The 15,983-nt window shown below is 40.1% G+C and overlaps 1 protein-coding gene across 7 annotated transcripts in view; it reads right to left on the bottom strand.

The window, feature by feature from the left end:
* The window catches only part of ctnnd2a (catenin (cadherin-associated protein), delta 2a), a 723,152-nt gene that overhangs the window by 168,698 nt on the left and 538,471 nt on the right, over positions 1-15,983 (bottom strand). The window lies entirely within an intron of this gene.

Here is a 15,983-nt window from a genome sequence, read left to right as displayed (position 1 = left end):
GCCAATACGGCCGGGTTAGTTTACTAAAGTGCAATTTTAAATTTCGCGCGAAATATCCTGCTGAAAACGTCTCGGTATAATTACGTCAGCGCGTGACGTCACGGATTGTAGAGGACATTTTGGGACAGCATGGTGGCCAGCTATTAAGTCGTCTGTTTTCATCGCAAAATTCCACAGTATTCTGGACATCTGTGTTGGTGAATCTTTTGCAATTTGTTCAATGAACAATGGAGACAGCAAAGAAGAAAGCTGTAGGTGGGAAGCGGTGTATTGCGGGCGGCTGCAGCAACACAAACACTGCCGGTGTTTCATTGTTTACATTACCGAAAGATGACAGTCAAGCTTCCTTTGATCGCTTGCCCGTACGTGCGTGCCGCAATGTGCATGTCACGTATGTAACTTTGGGATTGAGTGTGTTGTGCAGGTGTTTGAGTTGTATTGGCGGGTTATATGGACGGGAGGGGGGAGGTGTTTGTTATGCGGGATTAATTTGTGGCATATTAAATATAAGCCTGGTTGTGTTGTGGCTAATAAGAGTATATATATGTCTTGTGTTTATTTACTGTTTTAGTCATTCCCAGCTGAATATCAGGTCCCACCCGCCTCTCACAGCATCTTCCCTATCTGAATCGCTCCCACTGCCCTCTAGTCCTTCACTCTCACTTTCCTCATCCACGAATCTTTCATCCTCGCTCAAATTAATGGAGAAATCGTCGCTTTCTCGGTCCGAATCGCTCTGGCGGCTGGTGGCCATGATTGTAAACAATGTGCAGATGTGAGGAGCTCCACAACCTGTGACGTCACGCGCATATCGTCTGCTACTTCCGGTACAGGCAAGGCTTTTTTATCAGCGACCAAAAGTTGCGAACTTTATCGTCGATGTTCTCTACTAAATCCTTTCAGCAAAAATATGGCAATATCGCGAAATGATCAAGTATGACACATAGAATGGACCTACTATCCGCATTTAAATAACAAAATTGCATTTCAGTAGGCCTTTAACATCTTTATAATTTATATTTAATTGATTGTGTTGCTGATATTGTACTGAACAGCCAGAACCTGTCTAATTACCTTACATGTTAGTATAATTACACTTTAGCGTCACTGGTACATTTCTGTGCGTGCATCACAATAAATACAATGAAGTCAATTAATTAGTTATTCTTTTTGCGCTCGCAATACGAAGGTTTAAACAGCAAGATTGTTTGGCTTTAAAGGCGTATTTCCGCCCAAAATACTGGTTGTCGTTATTATTACAGATTTCTTCTTTGCAGTCATTGGTACCCTCCTGTGCTTGCATCACAACAAACAAATATAAGCCAGTTAATTAATTGATGCTTTTAGCTCACAATATGAAGATGGTTTGAATTTCCGGTTTGTTTAGCTTTTGAGATTCCTTCTTTGCAATCATAGGTGGCCTTCTGTTCTTGCATCACAACAAACAAATAGAAGCCAATTAATTATTTAGACAATACTTTTTGAGCTCATTATACTTCAGCTTGAACTGCAAGTCTGTTTGTCTTTTAAGGCATTTCTCATTAAAAATTACTGGTTATTTTGACACGTCTTATTTGATATAATTAGTGCACTTATGTGCTTCCATTACAATAAACACATATACGTGAATTAACATGATGATGATTTGAACTGCAAGTTATATATTTTGAGACATATTTTTCCAGAAATTACTGGTTTTGTGGTTATAAGTACACTTTTCCTCTTTGCCATCATTGGTACCTTTCTGCACTAAGATCACAATAAACACAAATAACCCAACAAAAAAGCACTTGAATTAATTAGTTAATCATTTTTGAGCTGACTTCTCACAACATGGTTTGAACTGCAAGTTGGTTTTGACTTTTAAGCAGCGGTGGGCCGTCAGGGCCAGCAAGGCCATCTCTGCTGGCTTAGAAATCATGATCATAATTAAAGATAAAAGTTATTTTTAATTTACTTTCACTAAATATCTAAAATTATTCATATTCTCTTCATGTCATATTATGCTCCTTCCAGTGGTGTGGTTTTTAGGTTAGAGTTTTTATCCAATCCGAATTCAGCTAGTTTATGTTGCCATGCTGTACGAAATCTGCACGAAGCCTTCAGAATCAACAATGCGGACGTCTGTGCACTGTAGGTGAACCGGCACATACAGTTGATAGATAATTGCGATAGCCAATCAGATCACGAGTTGTTGAACATGATTGAATACTCACTGATTTGAGCTGCGGCGGTGATATGTAGATCAGCAGAGCCACACCCGGGACCGTTAGCGGATGAATTTGAGAACACAGAGTTGAGAGACAGTTGCAATAGCCAATCAGATCACAAGTTATTGATAGTAGTCTATTTAGGTAGTCTGATGGTACCAAACTGTGATTGGATACTCACTTGTCATTCCAAAGTGAGTATCCAATCCATACTTGCCAACCCTCCCGAATTTTCCGGGAGACTCCCGAAATTCAGCGCCTCTCCCGAAAACCTCCCGGGACAAATATTCTCCCGAAAATCTCCCGATTTTCAGCTGGAGCTGGAGGCCATGCCCCCTCCAGCTCCATGCAGACCTGAGTGAGGACAGCCTGTTTTCAAGTCCACTTTCCCACTATATAAACAGCGTCCCTGCCCAATCACGTTGTAACATCTACGGCTTTTAGAGAGTGCACAACTGCGCACACAACAAGAAGACGATGCAGAAGAACGAGGAAAATACAGCCATGGCGACGCCGACAACGAGTAAGATGAAGAAATACGCTTGTAAGTTCCAAGCCGCAGCTGCGATTGGACCTGGATAGCCTCCGGGAAGAAGTAGTGGAGTACCAAGTGCTTGGCAGTGAAGATCTTCCTCAGGAAGCAAGGATTGACCGGTTTTGGGCCATACTAGGGAGAGATGGAAGTTTCCAGACTCTAGTGCATGTGATGAAAGCACTTTTGTGTGTGCCACACAGCAATGCATCATCAGAGAGGGTGTTCAGCATGGTTAGAAAAATAGTGACAGAGAATAGAACAAGGATGGACAATTCAACCCTTAACTCAACAATGAGTAGATGAGCGTTGTGTTATGTGTGTGTATATGTGTAAATAAATGAACACTGAAAATCAAGTATTTCTTTTATTATATATATATATATATATATATATATATATATATATATATATATATATATATATATATATATATATATATATATATATATATAATAAAATAAATATATATATAAAGCGAGAATTCACTGAAAGTCAAGTATTTCTTATATATATATATATGAAATACTTGACTTGGTGAATTCTAGCTGTAAATATACTCCTCCCCTCTTAACCACGCCCCAACCACGCCCCCCGCCCCCAACCACGCCCCCGGTCACGCCCCCCACCTCCCGAAATCGGAGGTCTCAAGGTTGGCAAGTATGATCCAATCACAAGTTGCAATTTACTGAAGCCGGAAGTGTTGCGCCATAGCCAGCAGAAAAATCAATCAATCAATCAATCAATGTTTATTTATATAGCCCTAAATCACGAGTGTCTCAAAGGGCTGCACAAGCCACAACGATATAATCCCTGATACTCACTTATTTATTAACTCACAAAGAAGGAGAACAAAACGTTTATTAGGTGGCAGATATACATTTGCAAGGCCATTTTCAAGAAGGATATTTAAAGTGAAACTACATCTTGTGAAACGATGTCGGCCAACCCCGGAAGCCAGCTCAGCTGTCCCGGCGATGAAATGGGGAAATGCCATTTCCACTTGAATCAACCAACTACAAGCGGTACCACTGGCTTATACGGCATCAAATGGGTTCTACAAATTGTGAGTTCAAATATATTATTTCTTTATTTTTTTCACTTTTAATATGCTTTTTGCAATTTTAGTTTTGACAGTACCACATAAGATATGTTTTAATTGCTGATGCGGGTCTATTGATTTTTAAATGCGCCAGAAAATAACCCTTTTTGTACACTGTTGAGGTGGTTCAATGCACAGTAAGGCGTACATGTGTTTCTGTATAGTATTTCTCCAGCAATGGTCATGTGGTGACATAAATTATGGTATTTTGCGAGATAATCATTGAAGTCGTACATCACTGAAGGCCTAGGTGGGAAACGCATGGCCCGCCACTGCTTTTAAGGCATTTTTTTTTTTTTTTTACAGCAATGCTCTCTAAATGCACACGTTCTTTATCAGGAGAAAAAAATATTACCAATTCAAATTCAACAGCAAGGACCACTTCCAAGGGAAAGGATCAAACGACTCATTTGGAGCAGCACAAAAGTATACACCATGATAAGCATCCCATTTCTGCTGATGTCTGCATTTTATCTTTAGGATTCAAGTAGTACATTCAACGAAGGATTAATTGAAAATTGATTAAAATGAATACAGTTCCATTTGGTATCTGCAGTGCACCAAGGGTTCCATTTGTTCATGGACATTGCAACTAAAACAAACCACTTAAGGGAAGCAGTGCCATTTGTGACAAGTAAGTCATTTACTATTTGATGGTTGAAGCTGGTAGTTTGAAAATATTTCCAAAAGTGCTGCCCTCACCCTTCATTTCTCGACGTGTTCAAAGCAAAACAGATCCAAGGCTAAAGCAATACGTTACGGTCCAGCACTTCAAGGTGAGCATGGATAGCATCTCCTATTGACACCCAGAGCCTCAGCATCGACCATACTTTGACTGACAGGCTGGAAGTGTCCACTTCCGACTATCTCTCCCGCACGAAGCCCCGGGAAGCCATTAAAGCTTGTCTATATTTAAACTTCAGAAGGGACACAGCGATACAGTAAAAATAAAAGTTTCCTGTCTCATTTCCCAGGCCTATGAAGCTGCTTTAATCACAGAATAGGGATTCAATAACAACAAGGACGGAGTCTTGTTGCTTGTGAGTCAAGCACATGTCTGCCATTTGTGCATGTTTGTATCTGACATTGGTGCTGATGAATGTCTGATGGACCAATTCACTTTTGCTAATTAGCAACTCACCTATTAGTAATGAGGGTTAAGCTTTAAAGCGCAGCATTTGGTGCTAAAAGAAATTGAATTTCTTACTAATTTCAGCATTAAGAAGTTATTTCTTTTAAAAATAGCACTTACATTAAACATGTGCATAAGGAAATGCAAAGAAATGTCATAATTTAATAATGCAACATAAGGCTTTTTTCACTGCAGTTCCACCTGCTAAAAGTGGTTGGTGACTTCCCTACATCTGTATGGGTTCTCCCTAGGCATGCCTGGAAAAATCTCTATTTCAAAACATGGGACATTTATTGGAAAAATAATAACTGCGTAATCATCGTCCTTTGAGCAGTACTGCGTACAACTAACCGTGGTTTAATGCCTTGCTTTTATTTTGCAAACCTGATTTTTTACAGGTTGTAGGATGTGTTATGCCAACGTACATACAAATACAAATAACAGTAGAAATGAACAAATTAAAAAGATGGTTCGACAAAAACAGACTATCATCGAATCTCAGTAAAACTAAAATAATGCTATTTGGTAACAGTAGAAGAGAAAGTCAAACACAAATACAAAGAGACGGAGTAGAAATTGAAATAATAAATCAAATAAATGTTTTGCTTGTAATAATAGATGATCAAATGAACTTGAACTCTCATATACAAATATACAACATAAGGTGGTAAGAAATATTTCTATAATGAATAAAGCAAAATATGTTCTTGACCAAAAATCACTTAATATTCTCTACTGCTCACTAGTGTTACCATATATAGCAACTACCAACCACATTTTGAAGTATGCGGACGACACGACAGTAGTGGGCCTCATCCGTGACAACGACGACATGGACTACAGGGAAGAGGTGAAACATCTGGTTGACTGGTGCAGAACCAACAACCTGGTCCTGAATGTCAACAAGACCAAGGAGATCATCGTTGACTTCAGGAAGCACCAGTCCAGCCACGCTCCATTCTACATCAACGGCACAGCGGTGGAGAAAGTAAGCAGCACCAAGTTCCTGGGGGTGCAGATAACTGACAATATAACCTGGTCCCTACACACCGGAGCTCTTGTAAAAAGAGCTCAGCAGCGCATGCACGTCGGATGAAAAGAGCACAGCTCCCTCCCCCCATTCTCACCACATTCTACAGAGGCACTATAGAGAGCCTGCTGACCAACAGCATCTCTGTCTGGACTGGAGCCTGCAAAGCCTTAGACTGGAAGTCTCTCCAGAGAGTGGTGAGGATGGCGGAAAAGATCATCAGGACTCCTCTTCCTCCTATCCAGGAGATCGCAAAAAGCCGCTGCCTGACCAGGGCTCAGAAAATCTGCAAAGACTCCTCCCACCCCCACCAAGGACTGTTTTCACTGCTGGACTCTAGAAAGAGGTTCCGCAGCCTCCGAGGCAGAACCTCCAGGTTCTGAAACAGCTTCTTCCCTCAAGCCGTAAGACTCTTGAACGCATCATAATTAAATTAAATTATCCCCTCAACTTCCTCCAAAATGGATTAACTCGCTGGAATAAAAAAGACAATATAACATACATCCATAAACGTGGACGCATGTGAACAAGTGCAATATATTTATCTGTACAGTAATCTATTTATTTATATATATTTATTTATTTTATATATATATATAATTTATATATATTTATTTATTTATATATGCGCCTTATTGCTTTTTTATCCTGCACTACCATGAGCTTATGTAACGAAATGTCGTTCTTATCTGTGCTGTAAAGTTCAAATTTGAATGACAATAAAAAGGAAGTCTAAGTCTATCTGAGTTATTGTGCAGAAATATGGGGAAATAATTACAAAATTACATTTCATTCACTAACGGTTTTACAAAAAAGATCAGTTAGAATAATACGCAATGTTGGACACAGAGAACATACAAACACATTATTTATTAAATCAAAAATATTGAAATTCAATGATTTGGTGCATTTGCAAACAGCTAAAATTATGCACAAAGCAAACTATAACCTGCTACCCAAGAATGTACAACAATTCTTCTCAACAAAAGAGCAGAAATATAACCTTAGAAAAAAATCTAACCTAAAATATATGTAAGCACACGCAACACTTAAAACATTTCGCATATCAGTTTGTGGAATGAAATTATGTAATGGATTAAGTAAAGAAATCGAACAATATACTAATATGATCCAATTTAAGAGACTGTTCAAACTAAAAGTGTTTACAAAGTACAAAAAAGGCAAACGTCATAAATGTATTGAAAATGAAATATTATCCATCTCATTAAGTGAATCATAACTGATTTAACTACTCATGAGAAGAACTGATGTATTTAGAACACATTGATGTAGATTGTGTACAAATTGAGAACATGAATGTGTTAGTAATTGCTATGAAGTAAAACAGGGGGGGGGGGTTAGATATGCCTTGCTTCTTCCTACTCCTTTTTGGACATGTTGTAAAGGAAATTTGTAAAATATGTGATGTATCATATTGATACTGTATTACATGTTCGAAATACATTTCAACCAACCAACCAAGCAATGCGTACCAAATGTTGGCAAGGCCGAGTGGACTGAGCTTAAAATACGATTGTCCAACAGAAAATATGGAGTTTGCCGGGGAAAACAGGAGGGTTGACAGCAGTGTCAAACGATACAGAAACATTAATGCATAATGAAACACCAGGAGTAATACTGTGTCCCTCAATACTTCAATGTGTGTGTTCCTTTAAAGAAAAACTGCACTCTTTTAATTTTATTTTGCCCATCATCCACACTCCCTATGCGAGACAAGATATGTCTTTCTTTTTTCTGTGTTCTAAATGGTAAAGAAAAACTACTTGCAAAAAGCAGCTAACATTGCATGTAACTTTAAAGCCGTCTAAAAACCTCAAACAATTTCCAACAGTGTTTTATATACTGTACATGCTGAAAGTACAGAGTAGCAGGCACATTCATGATAACAAGTAAAACTTGCAATATTTTGGTCATTTAAAGGCCTACTGAAACCCACAACTACCGACCACGCAGTCTGATAGTTTATACATCATTGATGAAATCTTAACATTGCAACACATGCCAATACGGCCGGTTTAGCTTACTAAAGTGCAACTTTAAATTTCGTGCAAAATATCCTGCTGAAAACGTCTCGGTATGATGACGCCTGCGCGTGATGTCACGGATTGTAGAGGACATTTTGGGACATCATGGTGGCCAGCTATTAAGTCGTCTGTTTTCATCGCAAAATTCCACAGTATTCTGGACATCTGTGTTGGTGAATCTTTTGCAATTTGTTCAATGAACAATGGAGACAGCAAAGAAGAAACCTGTAGGTGGGAAGCGGTGTATTGCGGGCGGCTGCAGCAACACAAACACAGCCGGTGTTTCATTGTTTACATTCCCAAAAGATGACAGTCAAGCTTTACCATTGGCCTGTGGAGAACTGGGACAACAGAGACTCTTACCAGGAGGACTTTGAGTTGGATATGCAGACGCGGTACCGTGAGTACGCATGCAGCTGCGGCTTCCAAACATTTGTTCGCTTGCCCGTACGTGCGTGCTGCTATGTGCATGTCACGTACGTAACTTTGGGGACTTTGGGGAAATATATGTGCTGTATGAACTTTGGGGAGGTGAAAGGTACTTTGGGCTGTGGGATTGAGTGTGTTGTGCAGGTGTTTGAGTTGTATTGGCGGGTTATATGGACGGGAGGGGGGAGGTGTTTGTTATGCGGGATTAATTTGTGGCATATTAAATATAAGCCTGGTTGTGTTGTGGCTAATAGAGTATATACTCTTGTGTTTATTTACTGTTTTAGTCATTCCCAGCTGAATATCAGGTCCCACCCGCCTCTCACAGCATCTTCCCTATCTGAATCGCTCCCACTGTCCTCTAGTCCTTCACTCTCACTTTCCTCATCCACAAATCTTTCATCCTCACTCAAATTAATGGGGAAATCGTCACTTTCTCGGTCCGAATCGCTCTCGCTGCTGGTGGCCATGATTGTAAACAATGTGCGGATGTGAGGAGCTCTACAACCTGTGACGTCACGCGCAAATCGTCTGCTACTTCCGGTACAGGCAAGGCTTTTTTATCAGCGACCAAAAGTTGCGAACTTTATCGTCGATGATCTCTACTAAATCCTTTCAGCAAAAATATGGCAATATCGCGAAATGATCAAGTATGACACATAAAATGGACCTGCTATCCCCGTTTAAATAAGAAAATCGCATTTCAGTAGGCCTTTAAAGCAAAACCACAACCTCTTTCCTGGGCGCATTGATATCACAGAGCGTTCTGTGTTTGCTACCATGAATGGCAGACACTGTGAGAGCCAACAATGACTTCTCTGGGACAAGTGATGATCTAGAACCGTATATTTTAGAGCCTGAATACACGGAGCATGAGCTACAAGCTTTAGAAGCTGGGTTCTAACTAAGCTAAGCCAGTTATAGTGAAACACTAAACCATCATGTAGCACTAATGCAAGGAGGAGAGCGGGCGTACCCAATACTTCGAGTCGGAACTACAGCAGGGGAAGGGGAAACCCTGCCTTGCGTGTAATTGTGGCGTCAGCCCGGAGAGCGTCTCCGTAGTTTTAGAATATTTTATCCCCGTGGCCTGCCTCCGTTTTAATTCTGTGTGCAGGAGGACGCCGTGGAAGTGGGTGGAGCCAGGACGCTGACCCACTACGCCTGTCGCGGCTGTACCCTCACCATAATATTGGCTACCAATTCTTATTTTTAGTATTGACAACTGGACGGTTTAATGTGTATTGTAATAAAGTGCGGACAAGCATAATCATCTTCCCTTATTTTGGACAGCTGCTCTCACTACATTGGGTTCTTAATATTTGTATTTGTTTCAAGCAACATTTTTATTAGATTTTAATGTTCCACCACTCGGGTCCATTACACTAAGCTTGGATATGCAAGTCTCGGTATGTAAATGGGGCGTTTTAGATGTTTTATTAGATGCCTACACAGGAAAAATAGTAGAACAACCATGACCTGCATTGTTAGTCGCCTCATGCTAACAGTTTTTTACTATCTAGAATGCAAACAAAACAAAAGGTAATGTGTTTTCTTGTTTCTCATAGGGATTGTGGACGAACAGCAACAATCCAAAAAAAAGTGCAGTTTTCCAATATGCGTGACTTTTTCAAGCCAGCAGATGACGATATAGTGAAAAACCAGCACAGACACAGTACCAGTGCAGTGTCGATACAGCCAGTGAGTGTATCACACACTCACTGAGGTGTCATTTGCCTATCACTAGTTTGACAGCTATGATCATAGGTTCAGAAAATGTGTTACAATGTACAAGTTTCTTTCTTCCCTCCTCACACATATTCCTTTTGTTCTACCATCACTCTCTGGAGGGATGCTATCAGTTGCTATTTGAGCAATCTCTGAAGAGACAAAATCCCACAGTTGCTTTGTCACTCTTGTGTTTGACATATTCTCTTCAGAGAGCTACCACACTCCTGGGAGGTGTCTAGGGGTGAGGAACACTGAGGGGTCAGAACTTTAACTGAACATTAAGCGAGGTCATTGGCTTTATCTTAGTGGATTCTGTGCTGTACCTCCGTTGTGAATGGGCAAAGAAAGAATGTACTTTATCCTGAAAAAACACCCGGATCTCTACAAAGAGGTCATCTGGTGAATACATCAACAGCATTGACTATCGTATTTGGTTCTGTCTGAGCAAACACAGCGATACATGTAGTCGAGCTCATTGTCATTCAGGACAAAGAAAGACTCGCGGAACAACTGGTGAATTGGATAACATAAAATATTATAATCTGGTTGCAGAAAGTACCTTGCGTATTTTGTAGGGCTGTCAAAAATAACAAGTTGACTTATGTGATTAGCCACAAAGAATTATGGCATTAATCATGTATAGACGCAGATTAATCACACAATCAAGGATGGTTACCAGAAAGGCAGTGTGGATTGTTAGAAAGGCAGTGATCAGGTCAATGCATGCGTCAGGTCAAAGATGAATGAGAAGACTCTGACTGGTGTGATTGCTGACAAATTTCACTTAAAAATAAACCCCGACAAGACTTTAGATAAAACTGTTACCAAGTTTTAAGCAAATAATTCCTTTATGACATTCTGTTACTAAAATTGCATTTGTGACCAAAAATATTTGGGTCTTCGTTTTTCTTTTTGTAATTTAATATATTTTATGATTTTTTTTTTTTAGTAACAAACACAAAAAAGATAAATTAGTTAATTAAAAAACAAATACTTGGGTCTTTTTTAAAGTTAATTTGAATTAGCAGGTATTAGTCATAATTAGTAATGGGCGATATGGCCTAAAATACCGACTGCAATAACGATATATATCACGCTATATTAGTTGGTATGTCAATAATAACATAACCATTTCTAAACGGGTTACAAAGGCTCCTAATTTGTACATATGCAGTAACATATTGATCATTTCCAGTTGTATAGGTTTGTCAAAACTGTTATCAACATACTTGTTAATTTACTGTTAATAACTGGTTACTTTCTATTCTAACACGGTTCCACGTACACTTATGTTCAAATGTAAAAAGCACGTATTCTTCTGTTGTTTGGATACTTTACATTAGTTTTGGGCAATACTACAAATTTGTGTATTGCTCCAATACCAAGTAGTTACACGTGCAATATTAGCCATACCGGTACAGATACTTATTTTTTTAAGATCACTGAATGATTACAATTTTGATCACAATTACGATTAATATGATTAGAATTTTGTAGTGTAATTTCCTGGCTGTAAGAGACATCTACTAAATTTTAGAAGAACATTTTCATTTTTATTTTTCACATATTAGCCGTATGTGTGAAATGAGATATTAACATGGAACAATTTTGTAAGTGTTTATTTACATACCTTGATTGTTTCCTAATGGCGCCTGTAACACGGCAGAAAAACGGCTGATAAAACAAAACAGAAAGGTCATTGATGTCTATATTCATCCTTATGAGATGAATCAGATTTTCTCCTTTTTTAATAAGATTCAAGATGTTTATCAGGATTCTTCTTACTTGTACTTTGAGTTTGAACAGTTTCTTCAAGTGGATAATTTTAGGACATTGTTTGATTTATTTGCTCAATCCGTTCCATAATTTAATGACGCAAAATCCATAGATTAGCCGCACCTTTGTATAAACCGCAGGGTTCAAAGCTTAGGAAAAAAGTAGCGGCTTATAGTCCAGAAAATACAGTAATCACTAGTATGTATTGCCTTTGTTTAAATCAGTGTCTGCGTCTTTCTAAATGTGTGCACTGCCATGCTCACCCAAAACACACAATTGACTGGATATAAAAACAAGGACAAACTCGCATTTTACGGCAACTCGACTATCTGCCAAATGAGCACAAAGGAAAGAAGGAGGACAAAAAAGACTCCTGAGTCGTGATGCTTAATGACAAAGTTGCTGCCTTCCTGTGCCACCTCTGCATTGCTTTATCAAGTTGTGAATTCATGCTGCTTGAAAATAACATTGAAGAACCTTGGTTTAAATGGAAAGTTTGCGTTGACGAGATGCTTAGGAGTGAAAAGTTACAAAGGAGAAAATATGTCACCGAGCTGCTTAAACATCTCAAGGCCACATGATAGGTGAAAGAGGGCTTGAAGTGTTTGTGTTAAACACCTCCGCACAATTCCAAAGAAAAGATGATTTTTTTCTGGATGCATGGCCCAGATTTAGAGTTCACATTCAAAGTGCAAAGTCACAGCGCAAAGACATGGTCCAAAGACCATATTGACTCTGTTTAAGACAGTATTGTTTTCCTTAGAAAGATGTCTAAAAATGATGGGTTGTCTTATAATCACCTGAAAACCTGTGTCCATTGCAGTGGACATATGTTTTCTTTTGCCAGACCTAAACATTCCAGAGTGAAGTGAAGTGAATTATATTTTCATAGCGCTATTACTCTAGTGACTCAAAGCGCTTTACATAGTAAAACCCAATATCTAAGTTACATTTAAACCAGTGTGGGTGGCACTGGGAGCAGGTGGGTAAAGCGTCTTGCCCAGGGACACAACGGCAGTGACTAGGATGGCGGAAGCGGGGATCGAACCTGCAACCCTCAAGTTGCTGGCACGGCCACTCAACCAACCGAGCTATACCGCCCCTGAGGAAAACATAGTTTGATGTAGCACACAAATGTCTACTGTAGAGGACTCTGGTTCTCAGAAGGATATTTTTGGTTTAGAGCAGGGGTTCTTAACCTTTTTCCACATCGGGGCTCAACTGTTCCACTCCAGAGGGGACTGGGGCCCACTCAAATATTCGCGTTGAGTTAGTCATCCTACTCTCGATTTTAATCGTATTCAATCACAACCTTTAAGATACCTAAAGATATGAAACCATGTGTTAATCACAAAGATTATTATTAAGGCTTAGGCCAGGCTAAAAATAAATACTCATCAAATATACTGTAAAAGAAGGGGCTCATAAAAACTGATAAAAAAAAAAAAATCTACGTAATGCTAAAATGAATACATTCTCCTGAAAGACTCCCGAAATTCAGCGCCTCTCCCGAAAACCTACCGGGACAAATTTTCTCCCGAAAATTTCCCGAAATTCAGGCGGACCTGAGTGACGTGTCGACAGCCTGCTTTCACGTCCGCTTTCCCACAATATAAACAGCGTGCCTGCCCAATGACGTTATAACTGTAGAATGATGGAGGGCGAGTTCTTGGTTTCTTATGTGGGTTTATTGTTAGGCAGTTTCATTAACGTCCTCCCAGCGGGGCAACAACACACAACAACAGCAGTCACGTTTTCGTCTACCGTAAAGCAGTTTGTCTGCCGTAAACAGCAATGTTGTGACACTCTTAAACAGGACAATACTGCCATCTACTTTACATGCATATGACAATAACATCTACGGCTTTTAGAGAGTGCAGTGCACAACTGCGCACACAACAAGGAGACGAAGCAGAATGCATCATCAGAGAGGGTGTTCAGCATGGTTAGAAAAATAGTGACAGAGAATAGAACAAGGATGGACAATTCAACCCTTAACTCAACAATGAGTAGATGAGCGTTATGTGTGTGTATATGTGTAAATAAATCCATCCATCCATCCATCCATCCATCCATCCATCCATCTTCTTCCGCTTATCCGAGGTCGGGTCGCGGGGGCAGCAGCCTAAGCAGGGAAGCCCAGACTTCCCTCTCCCCAGCCACTTCGTCTAGCTCCTCCCGGGGGATCCCGAGGCGTTCCCAGGCCAGCCGGGAGACATAGTCTTCCCAACGTGTCCTGGGTCCTCCTCGTGGTCTCCTACCGGTCGGACATGCCCTAAACACCTTCCTAGGGAGGCGCTCGGGTGGCATCCTGACCAGATCCCCGAACCACCTCATCTGGCTCCTCTCGATGTGGAGGAGCAGTGTAAATAAATGAACACTGAAATTAAAAAGTATTTCTCTTATATATATATAATAAAATAAATATATATATATATATATATATATATATATATATATGTCTTAATAAGGTTATCCAAAAAATAGTGCTCGATACCGTAGTAGAGCGCAATATATGTATGTGTGGGGAAAAAAATCACAAGACTATTTCATCTCTACAGGCCTGTTTCATGAGGGGGGTACCCTCAATCGTCAGGAGATTTTAATGGGAGCATTCGCATACCATGGTTTATATAGGGCACAGAGTGGGTGGGTACAGGCTGGCCTAGGGGCGTGGTGATTGGTTCATGTGTTACCTAGGAGGTGTTTCTGTCTATGGCGGCATGTTGTTACAATTTCGCTGCGCTTGTTGAGGGATGACAGGTCTGGACGGTAGATAATAAACAGTTTCTCTTTCAAGCATAGGTTGCATCTTTTATTACCACTATTGTAAGGTGTGCTGGATGCAAGAATTTGCCATGTTATTGAATATTCAACATTATTGTCTTTGAGGTCCCAAATGTGTTTGCTGAGTTCTGTGGTATTTCGCAGGTTTTTGTTCCTGAAAGAAGCCTTGTGGTTGTTCCATCTGGTTTTGAATTCACCCTCGGTTAATCCTACATATGTGTCGGATGTGTTAATGTCCTTGCGTATTACCTTAGATTGGTAGACAACTGATGTTTGTAAGCATCCCCCGTTGAGGGGGCAATCAGGTTTCTTTCGACAGTTACATGCTTTGTTGGTTTTGGAGTCGTTCTGACTGGGGGTCGACGGCTCATTTGCAATTGTTTTGTTGTGGTTTGAGATGATTTGTCGTATATTGTTCATACAGCTATAGCTCAATTTAATGTTGTTCTTGTTGAATACTTTTCTTAGGTTGTTGTCTTTGGGAAAGTGTTTGTCAATCAGGTTGAGGAATTTGTGTCCAATGTTCGTTGAGACGTTTTTGCTGTATGGGGGGTTGTACCAGATGATGCCGTTTCGTTTTCTGTTCTTTTTTGGCTGGTTTCCTGGCGTGGGTTCATAGGTGAGGGTGAAATTGTATCCGCTTTCATCAAGGGCTTTTTGGTACGGGGGGGTTGCTTGGTCAAATTCAGCTTTGCTAGATGACAGCATCGATAGCCTTTTATTGATTCCGGTAGGTATTCTTTTCGTGGTGGTGGGTGGATGGTTGCTGTCATGGTGCACGTATTGGAGTGTTGTGTTGGGTTTCGTGAATGGTTGGTAGCTGTTATTTCTCAGGTTGAAAGTTACGTCAAGAAAGTTGACGGTTTGCTTGTTGGCTTCAATCGTGATCCGTAGGCCGTTCTCTTTGAAAATTTGGCATATGCGCTTCTTGGTATTCTCGCTGCTCCTTGGCGAGGCGCGACACACTGCCAGTCCGTCATCACGGTAAATACCAAGGTTCAGATTGGGGCTAGCGAGCTGGGAAAGGAGGAAACTCCCAACGAGTTCACACGTTTCTGCTCCGTCAAAACTTCCCATAGTGACGTCAAATGTTGCATTGTTCTTTTTTTGCCATGGTGTACTGTTGTGGATGAGAATGGAGTTTTTTGCGTGGATGATGATGTTTCTTTCGTTGCCTGTGATTGAGTCGTAGTCTGAGGCGAAGTCTAG

This window comes from Nerophis lumbriciformis, linkage group LG07 (assembly GCF_033978685.3).
Source record: "Nerophis lumbriciformis linkage group LG07, RoL_Nlum_v2.1, whole genome shotgun sequence".
Taxonomy (NCBI): Eukaryota; Metazoa; Chordata; class Actinopteri; order Syngnathiformes; family Syngnathidae; genus Nerophis; species Nerophis lumbriciformis.
This window is presented reverse-complemented; position numbering and strand designations above follow the sequence as displayed.